Source organism: Oncorhynchus mykiss, unplaced genomic scaffold, assembly GCF_013265735.2.
Source record: "Oncorhynchus mykiss isolate Arlee unplaced genomic scaffold, USDA_OmykA_1.1 un_scaffold_355, whole genome shotgun sequence".
Lineage (NCBI taxonomy): Eukaryota > Metazoa > Chordata > Actinopteri > Salmoniformes > Salmonidae > Oncorhynchus > Oncorhynchus mykiss.
Window position 1 is genome coordinate 94,734 of NW_023493803.1, and position 12,767 is coordinate 107,500.

The 12,767-nt window shown below is 46.1% G+C and overlaps 43 non-coding genes across 43 annotated transcripts; all 43 read right to left on the minus strand.

Annotated features, from left to right (window-relative positions):
* Positions 1-155: 155 nt before the first annotated feature.
* On the minus strand, positions 156-274 carry LOC118952392. The gene has a single exon (XR_005043451.1). It is a non-coding gene; the product is annotated as a 5S ribosomal RNA (ribosomal RNA).
* Positions 275-451: 177 nt separating this feature from the next.
* LOC118952393 lies at positions 452-570 on the minus strand. Its single transcript, XR_005043452.1, has one exon. It is a non-coding gene; the product is annotated as a 5S ribosomal RNA (ribosomal RNA).
* A 177-nt stretch (positions 571-747) lies between these two features.
* Positions 748-866, minus strand: LOC118952394. The gene has a single exon (XR_005043453.1). It is a non-coding gene; the product is annotated as a 5S ribosomal RNA (ribosomal RNA).
* Positions 867-1,043: 177 nt separating this feature from the next.
* LOC118952395 lies at positions 1,044-1,162 on the minus strand. The gene has a single exon (XR_005043454.1). It is a non-coding gene; the product is annotated as a 5S ribosomal RNA (ribosomal RNA).
* Positions 1,163-1,339: 177 nt separating this feature from the next.
* Positions 1,340-1,458, minus strand: LOC118952396. Its single transcript, XR_005043455.1, has one exon. It is a non-coding gene; the product is annotated as a 5S ribosomal RNA (ribosomal RNA).
* Positions 1,459-1,635: 177 nt separating this feature from the next.
* Positions 1,636-1,754, minus strand: LOC118952397. The gene has a single exon (XR_005043456.1). It is a non-coding gene; the product is annotated as a 5S ribosomal RNA (ribosomal RNA).
* A 177-nt stretch (positions 1,755-1,931) lies between these two features.
* Positions 1,932-2,050, minus strand: LOC118952398. Its single transcript, XR_005043457.1, has one exon. It is a non-coding gene; the product is annotated as a 5S ribosomal RNA (ribosomal RNA).
* A 177-nt stretch (positions 2,051-2,227) lies between these two features.
* Positions 2,228-2,346, minus strand: LOC118952399. The gene has a single exon (XR_005043458.1). It is a non-coding gene; the product is annotated as a 5S ribosomal RNA (ribosomal RNA).
* A 177-nt stretch (positions 2,347-2,523) lies between these two features.
* LOC118952400 lies at positions 2,524-2,642 on the minus strand. Its single transcript, XR_005043459.1, has one exon. It is a non-coding gene; the product is annotated as a 5S ribosomal RNA (ribosomal RNA).
* Positions 2,643-2,819: 177 nt separating this feature from the next.
* LOC118952401 lies at positions 2,820-2,938 on the minus strand. Its single transcript, XR_005043460.1, has one exon. It is a non-coding gene; the product is annotated as a 5S ribosomal RNA (ribosomal RNA).
* A 177-nt stretch (positions 2,939-3,115) lies between these two features.
* On the minus strand, positions 3,116-3,234 carry LOC118952403. The gene has a single exon (XR_005043462.1). It is a non-coding gene; the product is annotated as a 5S ribosomal RNA (ribosomal RNA).
* Positions 3,235-3,411: 177 nt separating this feature from the next.
* On the minus strand, positions 3,412-3,530 carry LOC118952404. Its single transcript, XR_005043463.1, has one exon. It is a non-coding gene; the product is annotated as a 5S ribosomal RNA (ribosomal RNA).
* A 178-nt stretch (positions 3,531-3,708) lies between these two features.
* On the minus strand, positions 3,709-3,827 carry LOC118952405. Its single transcript, XR_005043464.1, has one exon. It is a non-coding gene; the product is annotated as a 5S ribosomal RNA (ribosomal RNA).
* Positions 3,828-4,004: 177 nt separating this feature from the next.
* Positions 4,005-4,123, minus strand: LOC118952406. Its single transcript, XR_005043465.1, has one exon. It is a non-coding gene; the product is annotated as a 5S ribosomal RNA (ribosomal RNA).
* Positions 4,124-4,300: 177 nt separating this feature from the next.
* On the minus strand, positions 4,301-4,419 carry LOC118952407. The gene has a single exon (XR_005043466.1). It is a non-coding gene; the product is annotated as a 5S ribosomal RNA (ribosomal RNA).
* Positions 4,420-4,596: 177 nt separating this feature from the next.
* On the minus strand, positions 4,597-4,715 carry LOC118952408. The gene has a single exon (XR_005043467.1). It is a non-coding gene; the product is annotated as a 5S ribosomal RNA (ribosomal RNA).
* Positions 4,716-4,892: 177 nt separating this feature from the next.
* On the minus strand, positions 4,893-5,011 carry LOC118952409. The gene has a single exon (XR_005043468.1). It is a non-coding gene; the product is annotated as a 5S ribosomal RNA (ribosomal RNA).
* Positions 5,012-5,188: 177 nt separating this feature from the next.
* Positions 5,189-5,307, minus strand: LOC118952410. Its single transcript, XR_005043469.1, has one exon. It is a non-coding gene; the product is annotated as a 5S ribosomal RNA (ribosomal RNA).
* A 177-nt stretch (positions 5,308-5,484) lies between these two features.
* On the minus strand, positions 5,485-5,603 carry LOC118952411. The gene has a single exon (XR_005043470.1). It is a non-coding gene; the product is annotated as a 5S ribosomal RNA (ribosomal RNA).
* A 178-nt stretch (positions 5,604-5,781) lies between these two features.
* Positions 5,782-5,900, minus strand: LOC118952412. The gene has a single exon (XR_005043471.1). It is a non-coding gene; the product is annotated as a 5S ribosomal RNA (ribosomal RNA).
* A 177-nt stretch (positions 5,901-6,077) lies between these two features.
* Positions 6,078-6,196, minus strand: LOC118952414. The gene has a single exon (XR_005043473.1). It is a non-coding gene; the product is annotated as a 5S ribosomal RNA (ribosomal RNA).
* Positions 6,197-6,374: 178 nt separating this feature from the next.
* On the minus strand, positions 6,375-6,493 carry LOC118952415. The gene has a single exon (XR_005043474.1). It is a non-coding gene; the product is annotated as a 5S ribosomal RNA (ribosomal RNA).
* A 177-nt stretch (positions 6,494-6,670) lies between these two features.
* On the minus strand, positions 6,671-6,789 carry LOC118952416. Its single transcript, XR_005043475.1, has one exon. It is a non-coding gene; the product is annotated as a 5S ribosomal RNA (ribosomal RNA).
* A 177-nt stretch (positions 6,790-6,966) lies between these two features.
* On the minus strand, positions 6,967-7,085 carry LOC118952417. The gene has a single exon (XR_005043476.1). It is a non-coding gene; the product is annotated as a 5S ribosomal RNA (ribosomal RNA).
* Positions 7,086-7,262: 177 nt separating this feature from the next.
* Positions 7,263-7,381, minus strand: LOC118952418. The gene has a single exon (XR_005043477.1). It is a non-coding gene; the product is annotated as a 5S ribosomal RNA (ribosomal RNA).
* Positions 7,382-7,558: 177 nt separating this feature from the next.
* Positions 7,559-7,677, minus strand: LOC118952419. Its single transcript, XR_005043478.1, has one exon. It is a non-coding gene; the product is annotated as a 5S ribosomal RNA (ribosomal RNA).
* A 177-nt stretch (positions 7,678-7,854) lies between these two features.
* LOC118952561 lies at positions 7,855-7,973 on the minus strand. Its single transcript, XR_005043621.1, has one exon. It is a non-coding gene; the product is annotated as a 5S ribosomal RNA (ribosomal RNA).
* A 177-nt stretch (positions 7,974-8,150) lies between these two features.
* LOC118952420 lies at positions 8,151-8,269 on the minus strand. The gene has a single exon (XR_005043479.1). It is a non-coding gene; the product is annotated as a 5S ribosomal RNA (ribosomal RNA).
* Positions 8,270-8,446: 177 nt separating this feature from the next.
* LOC118952421 lies at positions 8,447-8,565 on the minus strand. The gene has a single exon (XR_005043480.1). It is a non-coding gene; the product is annotated as a 5S ribosomal RNA (ribosomal RNA).
* A 177-nt stretch (positions 8,566-8,742) lies between these two features.
* Positions 8,743-8,861, minus strand: LOC118952422. The gene has a single exon (XR_005043481.1). It is a non-coding gene; the product is annotated as a 5S ribosomal RNA (ribosomal RNA).
* A 178-nt stretch (positions 8,862-9,039) lies between these two features.
* LOC118952423 lies at positions 9,040-9,158 on the minus strand. Its single transcript, XR_005043482.1, has one exon. It is a non-coding gene; the product is annotated as a 5S ribosomal RNA (ribosomal RNA).
* A 177-nt stretch (positions 9,159-9,335) lies between these two features.
* LOC118952425 lies at positions 9,336-9,454 on the minus strand. The gene has a single exon (XR_005043484.1). It is a non-coding gene; the product is annotated as a 5S ribosomal RNA (ribosomal RNA).
* A 179-nt stretch (positions 9,455-9,633) lies between these two features.
* Positions 9,634-9,752, minus strand: LOC118952426. Its single transcript, XR_005043485.1, has one exon. It is a non-coding gene; the product is annotated as a 5S ribosomal RNA (ribosomal RNA).
* A 178-nt stretch (positions 9,753-9,930) lies between these two features.
* Positions 9,931-10,049, minus strand: LOC118952565. Its single transcript, XR_005043625.1, has one exon. It is a non-coding gene; the product is annotated as a 5S ribosomal RNA (ribosomal RNA).
* Positions 10,050-10,227: 178 nt separating this feature from the next.
* LOC118952427 lies at positions 10,228-10,346 on the minus strand. The gene has a single exon (XR_005043486.1). It is a non-coding gene; the product is annotated as a 5S ribosomal RNA (ribosomal RNA).
* A 177-nt stretch (positions 10,347-10,523) lies between these two features.
* LOC118952562 lies at positions 10,524-10,642 on the minus strand. The gene has a single exon (XR_005043622.1). It is a non-coding gene; the product is annotated as a 5S ribosomal RNA (ribosomal RNA).
* Positions 10,643-10,820: 178 nt separating this feature from the next.
* On the minus strand, positions 10,821-10,940 carry LOC118952632. Its single transcript, XR_005043692.1, has one exon. It is a non-coding gene; the product is annotated as a 5S ribosomal RNA (ribosomal RNA).
* Positions 10,941-11,117: 177 nt separating this feature from the next.
* LOC118952428 lies at positions 11,118-11,236 on the minus strand. The gene has a single exon (XR_005043487.1). It is a non-coding gene; the product is annotated as a 5S ribosomal RNA (ribosomal RNA).
* Positions 11,237-11,414: 178 nt separating this feature from the next.
* LOC118952429 lies at positions 11,415-11,533 on the minus strand. Its single transcript, XR_005043488.1, has one exon. It is a non-coding gene; the product is annotated as a 5S ribosomal RNA (ribosomal RNA).
* Positions 11,534-11,710: 177 nt separating this feature from the next.
* Positions 11,711-11,829, minus strand: LOC118952563. Its single transcript, XR_005043623.1, has one exon. It is a non-coding gene; the product is annotated as a 5S ribosomal RNA (ribosomal RNA).
* A 178-nt stretch (positions 11,830-12,007) lies between these two features.
* LOC118952430 lies at positions 12,008-12,126 on the minus strand. Its single transcript, XR_005043489.1, has one exon. It is a non-coding gene; the product is annotated as a 5S ribosomal RNA (ribosomal RNA).
* A 177-nt stretch (positions 12,127-12,303) lies between these two features.
* On the minus strand, positions 12,304-12,422 carry LOC118952514. Its single transcript, XR_005043573.1, has one exon. It is a non-coding gene; the product is annotated as a 5S ribosomal RNA (ribosomal RNA).
* A 178-nt stretch (positions 12,423-12,600) lies between these two features.
* On the minus strand, positions 12,601-12,719 carry LOC118952515. The gene has a single exon (XR_005043574.1). It is a non-coding gene; the product is annotated as a 5S ribosomal RNA (ribosomal RNA).
* Between the last annotated feature and the right edge of the window lie 48 nt (positions 12,720-12,767).

Sequence of the window (12,767 nt, forward strand, 5' to 3'; positions counted from 1 at the left end):
ATGAAATTGCATATACTGTAGCCATAATTTGTAGCACAGATTGTTGGATGAAATACAAACTAACCTTGCTTACTTATTTCAAAGCGAGGGCACATATTTCAGCCTTGTGGGAAAAAACGGACAAAGAGTTGAAATTCCACAAGGCAGTGACAAAAAGCTTACAGCACCTGGTATTCCCAGGCGGTCTCCCATCCAAGTACTAACCAGGCCCGACCCTGCTTAGCTTCCGAGATCGGACGAGATCAGGCGTACTCAGGCCGGTGTGGCCGTAAGCGAAAGGCAATCTCAAAAAGTGGATGAAATTGCATATACTGTAGCCATAATTTGTAGCACAGATTGTTGGATGAAATACAAACTAACCTTGCTTACTTATTTCAAAGCGAGGGCACATATTTCAGCCTTGTGGGAAAAAACGGACAAAGAGTTGAAATTCCACAAGGCAGTGACAAAAAGCTTACAGCACCTGGTATTCCCAGGCGGTCTCCCATCCAAGTACTAACCAGGCCCGACCCTGCTTAGCTTCCGAGATCGGACGAGATCAGGCGTACTCAGGCCGGTGTGGCCGTAAGCGAAAGGCAATCTCAAAAAGTGGATGAAATTGCATATACTGTAGCCATAATTTGTAGCACAGATTGTTGGATGAAATACAAACTAACCTTGCTTACTTATTTCAAAGCGAGGGCACATATTTCAGCCTTGTGGGAAAAAACGGACAAAGAGTTGAAATTCCACAAGGCAGTGACAAAAAGCTTACAGCACCTGGTATTCCCAGGCGGTCTCCCATCCAAGTACTAACCAGGCCCGACCCTGCTTAGCTTCCGAGATCGGACGAGATCAGGCGTACTCAGGCCGGTGTGGCCGTAAGCGAAAGGCAATCTCAAAAAGTGGATGAAATTGCATATACTGTAGCCATAATTTGTAGCACAGATTGTTGGATGAAATACAAACTAACCTTGCTTACTTATTTCAAAGCGAGGGCACATATTTCAGCCTTGTGGGAAAAAACGGACAAAGAGTTGAAATTCCACAAGGCAGTGACAAAAAGCTTACAGCACCTGGTATTCCCAGGCGGTCTCCCATCCAAGTACTAACCAGGCCCGACCCTGCTTAGCTTCCGAGATCGGACGAGATCAGGCGTACTCAGGCCGGTGTGGCCGTAAGCGAAAGGCAATCTCAAAAAGTGGATGAAATTGCATATACTGTAGCCATAATTTGTAGCACAGATTGTTGGATGAAATACAAACTAACCTTGCTTACTTATTTCAAAGCGAGGGCACATATTTCAGCCTTGTGGGAAAAAACGGACAAAGAGTTGAAATTCCACAAGGCAGTGACAAAAAGCTTACAGCACCTGGTATTCCCAGGCGGTCTCCCATCCAAGTACTAACCAGGCCCGACCCTGCTTAGCTTCCGAGATCGGACGAGATCAGGCGTACTCAGGCCGGTGTGGCCGTAAGCGAAAGGCAATCTCAAAAAGTGGATGAAATTGCATATACTGTAGCCATAATTTGTAGCACAGATTGTTGGATGAAATACAAACTAACCTTGCTTACTTATTTCAAAGCGAGGGCACATATTTCAGCCTTGTGGGAAAAAACGGACAAAGAGTTGAAATTCCACAAGGCAGTGACAAAAAGCTTACAGCACCTGGTATTCCCAGGCGGTCTCCCATCCAAGTACTAACCAGGCCCGACCCTGCTTAGCTTCCGAGATCGGACGAGATCAGGCGTACTCAGGCCGGTGTGGCCGTAAGCGAAAGGCAATCTCAAAAAGTGGATGAAATTGCATATACTGTAGCCATAATTTGTAGCACAGATTGTTGGATGAAATACAAACTAACCTTGCTTACTTATTTCAAAGCGAGGGCACATATTTCAGCCTTGTGGGAAAAAACGGACAAAGAGTTGAAATTCCACAAGGCAGTGACAAAAAGCTTACAGCACCTGGTATTCCCAGGCGGTCTCCCATCCAAGTACTAACCAGGCCCGACCCTGCTTAGCTTCCGAGATCGGACGAGATCAGGCGTACTCAGGCCGGTGTGGCCGTAAGCGAAAGGCAATCTCAAAAAGTGGATGAAATTGCATATACTGTAGCCATAATTTGTAGCACAGATTGTTGGATGAAATACAAACTAACCTTGCTTACTTATTTCAAAGCGAGGGCACATATTTCAGCCTTGTGGGAAAAAACGGACAAAGAGTTGAAATTCCACAAGGCAGTGACAAAAAGCTTACAGCACCTGGTATTCCCAGGCGGTCTCCCATCCAAGTACTAACCAGGCCCGACCCTGCTTAGCTTCCGAGATCGGACGAGATCAGGCGTACTCAGGCCGGTGTGGCCGTAAGCGAAAGGCAATCTCAAAAAGTGGATGAAATTGCATATACTGTAGCCATAATTTGTAGCACAGATTGTTGGATGAAATACAAACTAACCTTGCTTACTTATTTCAAAGCGAGGGCACATATTTCAGCCTTGTGGGAAAAAACGGACAAAGAGTTGAAATTCCACAAGGCAGTGACAAAAAGCTTACAGCACCTGGTATTCCCAGGCGGTCTCCCATCCAAGTACTAACCAGGCCCGACCCTGCTTAGCTTCCGAGATCGGACGAGATCAGGCGTACTCAGGCCGGTGTGGCCGTAAGCAAAAGGCAATCTCAAAAAGTGGATGAAATTGCATATACTGTAGCCATAATTTGTAGCACAGATTGTTGGATGAAATACAAACTAACCTTGCTTACTTATTTCAAAGCGAGGGCACATATTTCAGCCTTGTGGGAAAAAACGGACAAAGAGTTGAAATTCCACAAGGCAGTGACAAAAAGCTTACAGCACCTGGTATTCCCAGGCGGTCTCCCATCCAAGTACTAACCAGGCCCGACCCTGCTTAGCTTCCGAGATCGGACGAGATCAGGCGTACTCAGGCCGGTGTGGCCGTAAGCGAAAGGCAATCTCAAAAAGTGGATGAAATTGCATATACTGTAGCCATAATTTGTAGCACAGATTGTTGGATGAAATACAAACTAACCTTGCTTACTTATTTCAAAGCGAGGGCACATATTTCAGCCTTGTGGGAAAAAACGGACAAAGAGTTGAAATTCCACAAGGCAGTGACAAAAAGCTTACAGCACCTGGTATTCCCAGGCGGTCTCCCATCCAAGTACTAACCAGGCCCGACCCTGCTTAGCTTCCGAGATCGGACGAGATCAGGCGTACTCAGGCCGGTGTGGCCGTAAGCAAAAGGCAATCTCAAAAAGTGGATGAAATTGCATATACTGTAGCCATAATTTGTAGCACAGATTGTTGGATGAAATACAAACTAACCTTGCTTACTTATTTCAAAGCGAGGGCACATATTTCAGCCTTGTGGGAAAAAACGGACAAAGAGTTGAAATTCCACAAGGCAGTGACAAAAAGCTTACAGCACCTGGTATTCCCAGGCGGTCTCCCATCCAAGTACTAACCAGGCCCGACCCTGCTTAGCTTCCGAGATCGGACGAGATCAGGCGTACTCAGGCCGGTGTGGCCGTAAGCGAAAAGGCAATCTCAAAAAGTGGATGAAATTGCATATACTGTAGCCATAATTTGTAGCACAGATTGTTGGATGAAATACAAACTAACCTTGCTTACTTATTTCAAAGCGAGGGCACATATTTCAGCCTTGTGGGAAAAAACGGACAAAGAGTTGAAATTCCACAAGGCAGTGACAAAAAGCTTACAGCACCTGGTATTCCCAGGCGGTCTCCCATCCAAGTACTAACCAGGCCCGACCCTGCTTAGCTTCCGAGATCGGACGAGATCAGGCGTACTCAGGCCGGTGTGGCCGTAAGCAAAAGGCAATCTCAAAAAGTGGATGAAATTGCATATACTGTAGCCATAATTTGTAGCACAGATTGTTGGATGAAATACAAACTAACCTTGCTTACTTATTTCAAAGCGAGGGCACATATTTCAGCCTTGTGGGAAAAAACGGACAAAGAGTTGAAATTCCACAAGGCAGTGACAAAAAGCTTACAGCACCTGGTATTCCCAGGCGGTCTCCCATCCAAGTACTAACCAGGCCCGACCCTGCTTAGCTTCCGAGATCGGACGAGATCAGGCGTACTCAGGCCGGTGTGGCCGTAAGCAAAAGGCAATCTCAAAAAGTGGATGAAATTGCATATACTGTAGCCATAATTTGTAGCACAGATTGTTGGATGAAATACAAACTAACCTTGCTTACTTATTTCAAAGCGAGGGCACATATTTCAGCCTTGTGGGAAAAAACGGACAAAGAGTTGAAATTCCACAAGGCAGTGACAAAAAGCTTACAGCACCTGGTATTCCCAGGCGGTCTCCCATCCAAGTACTAACCAGGCCCGACCCTGCTTAGCTTCCGAGATCGGACGAGATCAGGCGTACTCAGGCCGGTGTGGCCGTAAGCGAAAGGCAATCTCAAAAAGTGGATGAAATTGCATATACTGTAGCCATAATTTGTAGCACAGATTGTTGGATGAAATACAAACTAACCTTGCTTACTTATTTCAAAGCGAGGGCACATATTTCAGCCTTGTGGGAAAAAACGGACAAAGAGTTGAAATTCCACAAGGCAGTGACAAAAAGCTTACAGCACCTGGTATTCCCAGGCGGTCTCCCATCCAAGTACTAACCAGGCCCGACCCTGCTTAGCTTCCGAGATCGGACGAGATCAGGCGTACTCAGGCCGGTGTGGCCGTAAGCGAAAGGCAATCTCAAAAAGTGGATGAAATTGCATATACTGTAGCCATAATTTGTAGCACAGATTGTTGGATGAAATACAAACTAACCTTGCTTACTTATTTCAAAGCGAGGGCACATATTTCAGCCTTGTGGGAAAAAACGGACAAAGAGTTGAAATTCCACAAGGCAGTGACAAAAAGCTTACAGCACCTGGTATTCCCAGGCGGTCTCCCATCCAAGTACTAACCAGGCCCGACCCTGCTTAGCTTCCGAGATCGGACGAGATCAGGCGTACTCAGGCCGGTGTGGCCGTAAGCGAAAGGCAATCTCAAAAAGTGGATGAAATTGCATATACTGTAGCCATAATTTGTAGCACAGATTGTTGGATGAAATACAAACTAACCTTGCTTACTTATTTCAAAGCGAGGGCACATATTTCAGCCTTGTGGGAAAAAACGGACAAAGAGTTGAAATTCCACAAGGCAGTGACAAAAAGCTTACAGCACCTGGTATTCCCAGGCGGTCTCCCATCCAAGTACTAACCAGGCCCGACCCTGCTTAGCTTCCGAGATCGGACGAGATCAGGCGTACTCAGGCCGGTGTGGCCGTAAGCGAAAGGCAATCTCAAAAAGTGGATGAAATTGCATATACTGTAGCCATAATTTGTAGCACAGATTGTTGGATGAAATACAAACTAACCTTGCTTACTTATTTCAAAGCGAGGGCACATATTTCAGCCTTGTGGGAAAAAACGGACAAAGAGTTGAAATTCCACAAGGCAGTGACAAAAAGCTTACAGCACCTGGTATTCCCAGGCGGTCTCCCATCCAAGTACTAACCAGGCCCGACCCTGCTTAGCTTCCGAGATCGGACGAGATCAGGCGTACTCAGGCCGGTGTGGCCGTAAGCGAAAAGGCAATCTCAAAAAGTGGATGAAATTGCATATACTGTAGCCATAATTTGTAGCACAGATTGTTGGATGAAATACAAACTAACCTTGCTTACTTATTTCAAAGCGAGGGCACATATTTCAGCCTTGTGGGAAAAAACGGACAAAGAGTTGAAATTCCACAAGGCAGTGACAAAAAGCTTACAGCACCTGGTATTCCCAGGCGGTCTCCCATCCAAGTACTAACCAGGCCCGACCCTGCTTAGCTTCCGAGATCGGACGAGATCAGGCGTACTCAGGCCGGTGTGGCCGTAAGCGAAAGGCAATCTCAAAAAGTGGATGAAATTGCATATACTGTAGCCATAATTTGTAGCACAGATTGTTGGATGAAATACAAACTAACCTTGCTTACTTATTTCAAAGCGAGGGCACATATTTCAGCCTTGTGGGAAAAAACGGACAAAGAGTTGAAATTCCACAAGGCAGTGACAAAAAGCTTACAGCACCTGGTATTCCCAGGCGGTCTCCCATCCAAGTACTAACCAGGCCCGACCCTGCTTAGCTTCCGAGATCGGACGAGATCAGGCGTACTCAGGCCGGTGTGGCCGTAAGCGAAAGGCAATCTCAAAAAGTGGATGAAATTGCATATACTGTAGCCATAATTTGTAGCACAGATTGTTGGATGAAATACAAACTAACCTTGCTTACTTATTTCAAAGCGAGGGCACATATTTCAGCCTTGTGGGAAAAAAACGGACAAAGAGTTGAAATTCCACAAGGCAGTGACAAAAAGCTTACAGCACCTGGTATTCCCAGGCGGTCTCCCATCCAAGTACTAACCAGGCCCGACCCTGCTTAGCTTCCGAGATCGGACGAGATCAGGCGTACTCAGGCCGGTGTGGCCGTAAGCGAAAGGCAATCTCAAAAAGTGGATGAAATTGCATATACTGTAGCCATAATTTGTAGCACAGATTGTTGGATGAAATACAAACTAACCTTGCTTACTTATTTCAAAGCGAGGGCACATATTTCAGCCTTGTGGGAAAAAACGGACAAAGAGTTGAAATTCCACAAGGCAGTGACAAAAAGCTTACAGCACCTGGTATTCCCAGGCGGTCTCCCATCCAAGTACTAACCAGGCCCGACCCTGCTTAGCTTCCGAGATCGGACGAGATCAGGCGTACTCAGGCCGGTGTGGCCGTAAGCAAAAGGCAATCTCAAAAAGTGGATGAAATTGCATATACTGTAGCCATAATTTGTAGCACAGATTGTTGGATGAAATACAAACTAACCTTGCTTACTTATTTCAAAGCGAGGGCACATATTTCAGCCTTGTGGGAAAAAACGGACAAAGAGTTGAAATTCCACAAGGCAGTGACAAAAAGCTTACAGCACCTGGTATTCCCAGGCGGTCTCCCATCCAAGTACTAACCAGGCCCGACCCTGCTTAGCTTCCGAGATCGGACGAGATCAGGCGTACTCAGGCCGGTGTGGCCGTAAGCGAAAGGCAATCTCAAAAAGTGGATGAAATTGCATATACTGTAGCCATAATTTGTAGCACAGATTGTTGGATGAAATACAAACTAACCTTGCTTACTTATTTCAAAGCGAGGGCACATATTTCAGCCTTGTGGGAAAAAACGGACAAAGAGTTGAAATTCCACAAGGCAGTGACAAAAAGCTTACAGCACCTGGTATTCCCAGGCGGTCTCCCATCCAAGTACTAACCAGGCCCGACCCTGCTTAGCTTCCGAGATCGGACGAGATCAGGCGTACTCAGGCCGGTGTGGCCGTAAGCAAAAGGCAATCTCAAAAAGTGGATGAAATTGCATATACTGTAGCCATAATTTGTAGCACAGATTGTTGGATGAAATACAAACTAACCTTGCTTACTTATTTCAAAGCGAGGGCACATATTTCAGCCTTGTGGGAAAAAACGGACAAAGAGTTGAAATTCCACAAGGCAGTGACAAAAAGCTTACAGCACCTGGTATTCCCAGGCGGTCTCCCATCCAAGTACTAACCAGGCCCGACCCTGCTTAGCTTCCGAGATCGGACGAGATCAGGCGTACTCAGGCCGGTGTGGCCGTAAGCGAAAGGCAATCTCAAAAAGTGGATGAAATTGCATATACTGTAGCCATAATTTGTAGCACAGATTGTTGGATGAAATACAAACTAACCTTGCTTACTTATTTCAAAGCGAGGGCACATATTTCAGCCTTGTGGGAAAAAACGGACAAAGAGTTGAAATTCCACAAGGCAGTGACAAAAAGCTTACAGCACCTGGTATTCCCAGGCGGTCTCCCATCCAAGTACTAACCAGGACCGACCCTGCTTAGCTTCCGAGATCGGACGAGATCAGGCGTACTCAGGCCGGTGTGGCCGTAAGCGAAAGGCAATCTCAAAAAGTGGATGAAATTGCATATACTGTAGCCATAATTTGTAGCACAGATTGTTGGATGAAATACAAACTAACCTTGCTTACTTATTTCAAAGCGAGGGCACATATTTCAGCCTTGTGGGAAAAAACGGACAAAGAGTTGAAATTCCACAAGGCAGTGACAAAAAGCTTACAGCACCTGGTATTCCCAGGCGGTCTCCCATCCAAGTACTAACCAGGCCCGACCCTGCTTAGCTTCCGAGATCGGACGAGATCAGGCGTACTCAGGCCGGTGTGGCCGTAAGCGAAAGGCAATCTCAAAAAGTGGATGAAATTGCATATACTGTAGCCATAATTTGTAGCACAGATTGTTGGATGAAATACAAACTAACCTTGCTTACTTATTTCAAAGCGAGGGCACATATTTCAGCCTTGTGGGAAAAAACGGACAAAGAGTTGAAATTCCACAAGGCAGTGACAAAAAGCTTACAGCACCTGGTATTCCCAGGCGGTCTCCCATCCAAGTACTAACCAGGCCCGACCCTGCTTAGCTTCCGAGATCGGACGAGATCAGGCGTACTCAGGCCGGTGTGGCCGTAAGCGAAAGGCAATCTCAAAAAGTGGATGAAATTGCATATACTGTAGCCATAATTTGTAGCACAGATTGTTGGATGAAATACAAACTAACCTTGCTTACTTATTTCAAAGCGAGGGCACATATTTCAGCCTTGTGGGAAAAAACGGACAAAGAGTTGAAATTCCACAAGGCAGTGACAAAAAGCTTACAGCACCTGGTATTCCCAGGCGGTCTCCCATCCAAGTACTAACCAGGCCCGACCCTGCTTAGCTTCCGAGATCGGACGAGATCAGGCGTACTCAGGCCGGTGTGGCCGTAAGCAAAAGGCAATCTCAAAAAGTGGATGAAATTGCATATACTGTAGCCATAATTTGTAGCACAGATTGTTGGATGAAATACAAACTAACCTTGCTTACTTATTTCAAAGCGAGGGCACATATTTCAGCCTTGTGGGAAAAAACGGACAAAGAGTTGAAATTCCACAAGGCAGTGACTAAAAAGCTTACAGCACCTGGTATTCCCAGGCGGTCTCCCATCCAAGTACTAACCAGGCCCGACCCTGCTTAGCTTCCGAGATCGGACGAGATCAGGCGTACTCAGGCCGGTGTGGCCGTAAGCGAAAGGCAATCTCAAAAAGTGGATGAAATTGCATATACTGTAGCCATAATTTGTAGCACAGATTGTTGGATGAAATACAAACTAACCTTGCTTACTTATTTCAAAGCGAGGGCACATATTTCAGCCTTGTGGGAAAAAACGGACAAAGAGTTGAAATTCCACAAGGCAGTGACAAAAAGCTTACAGCACCTGGTATTCCCAGGCGGTCTCCCATCCAAGTACTAACCAGGCCCGACCCTGCTTAGCTTCCGAGATCGGACGAGATCAGGCGTACTCAGGCCGGTGTGGCCGTAAGCGAAAAGGCAATCTCAAAAAGTGGATGAAATTGCATATACTGTAGCCATAATTTGTAGCACAGATTGTTGGATGAAATACAAACTAACCTTGCTTACTTATTTCAAAGCGAGGGCACATATTTCAGCCTTGTGGGAAAAAAACGGACAAAGAGTTGAAATTCCACAAGGCAGTGACAAAAAGCTTACAGCACCTGGTATTCCCAGGCGGTCTCCCATCCAAGTACTAACCAGGCCCGACCCTGCTTAGCTTCCGAGATCGGACGAGATCAGGCGTACTCAGGCCGGTGTGGCCGTAAGCGAAAAGGCAATCTCAAAAAGTGGATGAAATTGCATATACTGTAGCCATAATTTGTAGCACAGATTGTTGGATGAAATACAAACTAACCTTGCTTACTTATTTCAAAGCGAGGGCACATATTTCAGCCTTGTGGGAAAAAACGGACAAAGAGTTGAAATTCCACAAGGCAGTGACAAAAAGCTTACAGCACCTGGTATTCCCAGGCGGTCTCCCATCCAAGTACTAACCAGGCCCGACCCTGCTTAGCTTCCGAGATCGGACGAGATCAGGCGTACTCAGGCCGGTGTGGCCGTAAGGCAAAAGGCAATCTCAAAAAGTGGATGAAATTGCATATACTGTAGCCATAATTTGTAGCACAGATTGTTGGATGAAATACAAACTAACCTTGCTTACTTATTTCAAAGCGAGGGCACATATTTCAGCCTTGTGGGAAAAAACGGACAAAGAGTTGAAATTCCACAAGGCAGTGACAAAAAGCTTACAGCACCTGGTATTCCCAGGCGGTCTCCCATCCAAGTACTAACCAGGCCCGACCCTGCTTAGCTTCCGAGATCGGACGAGATCAGGCGTACTCAGGCCGGTGTGGCCGTAAGCGAAAGGCAATCTCAAAAAGTGGATGAAATTGCATATACTGTAGCCATAATTTGTAGCACAGATTGTTGGATGAAATACAAACTAACCTTGCTTACTTATTTCAAAGCGAGGGCACATATTTCAGCCTTGTGGGAAAAAACGGACAAAGAGTTGAAATTCCACAAGGCAGTGACAAAAAGCTTACAGCACCTGGTATTCCCAGGCGGTCTCCCATCCAAGTACTAACCAGGACCGACCCTGCTTAGCTTCCGAGATCGGACGAGATCAGGCGTACTCAGGCCGGTGTGGCCGTAAGCGAAAGGCAATCTCAAAAAGTGGATGAAATTGCATATACTGTAGCCATAATTTGTAGCACAGATTGTTGGATGAAATACAAACTAACCTTGCTTACTTATTTCAAAGCGAGGGCACATATTTCAGCCTTGTGGGAAAAAAACGGACAAAGAGTTGAAATTCCACAAGGCAGTGACAAAAAGCTTACAGCACCTGGTATTCCCAGGCGGTCTCCCATCCAAGTACTAACCAGGCCCGACCCTGCTTAGCTTCCGAGATCGGACGAGATCAGGCGTACTCAGGCCGGTGTGGCCTGTAAGCGAAAGGCAATCTCAAAAAGTGGATGAAATTGCATATACTGTAGCCATAATTTGTAGCACAGATTGTTGGATGAAATACAAACTAACCTTGCTTACTTATTTCAAAGCGAGGGCACATATTTCAGCCTTGTGGGAAAAAACGGACAAAGAGTTGAAATTCCACAAGGCAGTGACAAAAAGCTTACAGCACCTGGTATTCCCAGGCGGTCTCCCATCCAAGTACTAACCAGGCCCGACCCTGCTTAGCTTCCGAGATCGGACGAGATCAGGCGTACTCAGGCCGGTGTGGCCGTAAGCGAAAGGCAATCTCAAAAAGTGGATGAAATTGCATATACTGTAGCCATAATTTGTAGCACAGATTGTTGGATGAAATACAAACTAACCTTGCTTACTTATTTCAAAGCGAGGGCACATATTTCAGCCTTGTGGGAAAAAAACGGACAAAGAGTTGAAATTCCACAAGGCAGTGACAAAAAGCTTACAGCACCTGGTATTCCCAGGCGGTCTCCCATCCAAGTACTAACCAGGCCCGACCCTGCTTAGCTTCCGAGATCGGACGAGATCAGGCGTACTCAGGCCGGTGTGGCCGTAAGCGAAAGGCAATCTCAAAAAGTGGATGAAATTGCATATACTGTAGCCATAATTTGTAGCACAGATTGTTGGATGAAATACAAACTAACCTTGCTTACTTATTTCAAAGCGAGGGCACATATTTCAGCCTTGTGGGAAAAAACGGACAAAGAGTTGAAATTCCACAAGGCAGTGACAAAAAGCTTACAGCACCTGGTATTCCCAGGCGGTCTCCCATCCAAGTACTAACCAGGACCGACCCTGCTTAGCTTCCGAGATCGGACGAGATCAGGCGTACTCAGGCCGGTGTGGCCGTAAGCGAAAGGCAATCTCAAAAAGTGGATGAAATTGCATATACTGTAGCCATAATTTGTAGCACAGATTGTTGGATGAAATACAAACTAACCTTGCTTACTTATTTCAAAGCGAGGGCACATATTTCAGCCTTGTGGGAAAAAAACGGACAAAGAGTTGAAATTCCACAAGGCAGTGACAAAAAGCTTACAGCACCTGGTATTCCCAGGCGGTCTCCCATCCAAGTACTAACCAGGCCCGACCCTGCTTAGCTTCCGAGATCGGACGAGATCAGGCGTACTCAGGCCGGTGTGGCCGTAAGCGAAAGGCAATCTCAAAAAGTGGATGAAATTGCATATACTGTAGCCATAATTTGTAGCACAGATTGTTGGATGAAATACAAACTAACCTTGCTTACTTATTTCAAAGCGAGGGCACATATTTCAGCCTTGTGGGAAAAAACGGACAAAGAGTTGAAATTCCACAAGGCAGTGACAAAAAGCTTACAGCACCTGGTATTCCCAGGCGGTCTCCCATCCAAGTACTAACCAGGCCCGACCCTGCTTAGCTTCCGAGATCGGACGTGATCAGGCGTACTCAGGCCGGTGTGGCCGTAAGCGAAAAGGCAATTTCAAAAAGTGGATGAAATTGCATATACTGTAGCCATAATTTGTAGCACAGATTGTTGGATGAAATACAAACTAACCTTGCTTACTTATTTCAAAGCGAGGGCACATATTTCAGCCTTGTGGGAAAAAACGGACAAAGAGTTGAAATTCCACAAGGCAGTGACAAAAAGCTTACAGCACCTGGTATTCCCAGGCGGTCTCCCATCCAAGTACTAACCAGGCCCGACCCTGCTTAGCTTCCGAGATCGGACGTGATCAGGCGTACTCAGGCCGGTGTGGCCGTAAGCAAAAAGCAATCTCAAAAAGTGGATGAAATTGCATATACTATAGCCATA